Source organism: Egretta garzetta, unplaced genomic scaffold (assembly GCF_000687185.1).
Source record: "Egretta garzetta isolate BGI_Z169 unplaced genomic scaffold, ASM68718v1 scaffold1194, whole genome shotgun sequence".
NCBI classification, from domain to species: Eukaryota; Metazoa; Chordata; class Aves; order Pelecaniformes; family Ardeidae; genus Egretta; species Egretta garzetta.
In genome coordinates this window covers 200,998-203,852 of record NW_009259522.1, presented here as the reverse complement: position 1 = coordinate 203,852, position 2,855 = coordinate 200,998, and the positions used below count along the sequence as shown (strand labels likewise).

At 51.4% G+C, this 2,855-nt stretch overlaps 1 protein-coding gene across 1 annotated transcript in view; it reads left to right on the top strand.

Moving 5' to 3' along the window:
* LOC104125068 (homeobox protein Hox-B1) overlaps window positions 1–2,855 on the top strand; it is a 19,735-nt gene that overhangs the window by 15,135 nt on the left and 1,745 nt on the right. The gene's annotated exons all lie outside the window — the stretch shown is intronic.

The following is a 2,855-nucleotide window of genomic DNA, read 5'->3' as shown; positions in this document are numbered from 1 at the left end:
CCCTCGGTGGCGGGGCGGAGGGCCCGGGGATGCCTTGGGCGGGTGTGAGAGCCCCCCCGCCACCGAGAGCTCCGCGGGAAAAAGGTGTAATTCTGCTGGTGACCGCCTCATTTCTTATCTGCTCCTCAGGTAGAGCCCGGGGTGGCTCCTGAAGCGCTTGAGGCCCGCATCAGCTCTCGGGGGCGGGCAGCTCCCCGCGGAGTGCTCAGGGTCGTGCAAGAAATGCGGGGCAGCGGGCAGGGGAGGGGGGCTCCCCAGGGCCCCGCCGGCCCCGCTTCTGGGCAGCGCGGCTGCTTCCAGGAACCAAAGAGCTGAAACGTCCCCGCTCGGCCTCTATCCTCATCCACCTCCAGACATTTTATTTTAATCACGTTGAGCGAAAGACAGCAGCATCCCCCAAACGGTGCCGTCTGTGGTTCAGGGGGTAGGAATAATTACCGTCTCCCTCAATACATAAGTGATAATCACGTAATTAACATAATGAAAGGTTGAGTAACTATTTGGGGCGGGGTGTGGGACAGAGCTCTGAGAATTTGAGGATCTCCACCTACACCTTTTCGTTGACCTCCCTCCCTCTCTCAGCTCCCCACCAAGGTTTCATACAAACAAACGTGCCCGTGACAGCCGGGCTCGCCCGGCGATCGCTGCTGGCGCCCCTCCGATGGTCCTTTCTCCTGCAGGTTGGGAAGCTCTGCACCGAAACTGGGTCTCGCACCTTCCCCACAAGGGCAATTAAACCCAATCATAATAACAGTGGTAATTTGATACCGGACGCAGGGCAGGGGGCTGAGGAGGAAATTTGGAAAAGCGACTCCTCAGCGATCCCGGTGTGCCGGCACGCACGTCGGTGCGGCGGCTTTCGAAGCCGCCGCCACAAGCCCGGCGTTTTGGGGAAGACCGTACCACTTTGGGGGGTCATTTTATCCCCTGCTCGGGTCGGGGTGGTTGCTGCATTTCACGGCTACGATTCTGATCCCGTCCTAACCGATTTTTCCATCAACCAGAGAAACTCCGTGCTTTCGCCCCAGAGCCGCCTCAGGTCTAACCGGGGGTTTCGCCTTCGCCGGGACGAGGTGGACGGCAGCGCTTTCCCCCGCACTCCCAGCGCCCAGCTCTCCCCGAGCTAATTCTGCAGCTCCGGGAGACAGCTGCGTTTTAATGACATAAAGCATCCCCTTAATGTAACAGCAGAGTGAGATCATGGTGGGAAATTATCAGACAATACGAAACAATTGATTCAAGGATGAAATAAACATCTATCCTTTTCTTTTTTCATTTTCCACCCATAAATCATCTATTGTAAGCGTCGTTTAAATATAATACATTCAATTTAAACGCGAGTGCAACATAATATAAAAAGTGCTCCTGGAATCAAATTAGAAACCGGTTTCTCTTGGAAGGGGAATGACACGAGAGTTGCTTTGAATCTTTATAATCACTTTCGGTTGTTTTATGCAAAAAAGGAGGTAGCGAGTTTCAGAGAACATTTGTAACCGAAAAGATTTTCTTCTTGAATATCTCAGCATCAGCAAAGTCGGCAGAATAAATGAATAAATAGGCACGCAGCTCTGGAAATCGTTTTCTCCTTATTCTTTTTATCGAAGGACGAGAGTTGCAATGGGCTAACCCTCACGTTTTCTCTCGGGGGATTTAAGGAAGGGAGGGAGGCTGAGGCCACGGTGCCTGTGTTGCAGTTTCTTAACAAATGTTAGCCCACCGTGTTGCATCAGCCAAACCTACCGACTGAAGGACGGGTTTATGCCTTTCAAAGTGAACTTTTGGCCTGGGGGGGAAAAAAAAAAAGCGCCCTCCTGGTTCTCCTTAGAGGCTGAACAACCAGTAAATATCCTGACAAGTAACAAATGACTGTGGGCGTCATATTGTTGGGTGCTCTTGTCTCCCTTCTGCTAACAAGTAAATAAGTGTTGCCTACCTATGTTTCCATTCTCTGAGCAGTGGAGCGGCGGCCTGAAGGCAGCGTCTTTCCACCTACTCATCAGCTGGGCTCTGCCAGGGCAAAGCTCCGGCCTGACAACAGATTGGGGGGAAGATCAAACCAGGTTTGCAACGGAAAAGCGGAGCTTAAAGCTCCAGCACTGGTGAAAGCCCTTAAAACCTCTCCCGTTTTCCGTAGTAAGTGTGTAGGTGCATGGGGGAGCGGATGGACAGAAGGATATGCAGACACATGGATAATTTTTAGTCCCATTCCTCCAACTGCTAAGCTGGGCACGGTATTCCTCCAACAAAAGGCATTCTGTCTTCCTAACTTTATTTCATCGCCTCATTAGAATATTGATTTAATTACATTGCTTTTACCCACACGGGCCCTAGACACAAAGCCAGTGTGGCGAAATTAAAACGCGTGGCGCGTATTTTTCTTAGGAGCTTTTATTGGGCTCCTCAGCCCAGAAAACGCCAAACGCGCTCAAGCCACTTTCTAGGGAAAAGTTTCGAAAGGAAGAAAAACTCATCCCGGTGTGCCTGGGGGTAAGAGCAGTCAGACCCCCCTCCCCACCTCTTTCCCCCGTCTTTCTTTTTGTCACATGGAGCTGGGGTTGGGGAAAACCTTCTTTTTAAGTTGGGGCAAGGGGAAGTTCTGCTGAAGTTGGCTCATCGCATAATTTGGGGGCCTTCTTAACACTTAAAACACTCGCGGATGATTCTAATTCTTCCCCCAGCCCCTCTTCCCCTCCACCTCCCCGCACCCCACCTCCCTCCTCTCTTTTAAAGTCTTTGAGGAAAGATTTTGACGTATTCGTGTTGTTATCAGATTGATGGGCAGGGTTTGATTGAAACCCCTTTGTCATGCAAATGTCAGGGCCTTGATGGATGAGCTCGGAGATGCACAAACTTCA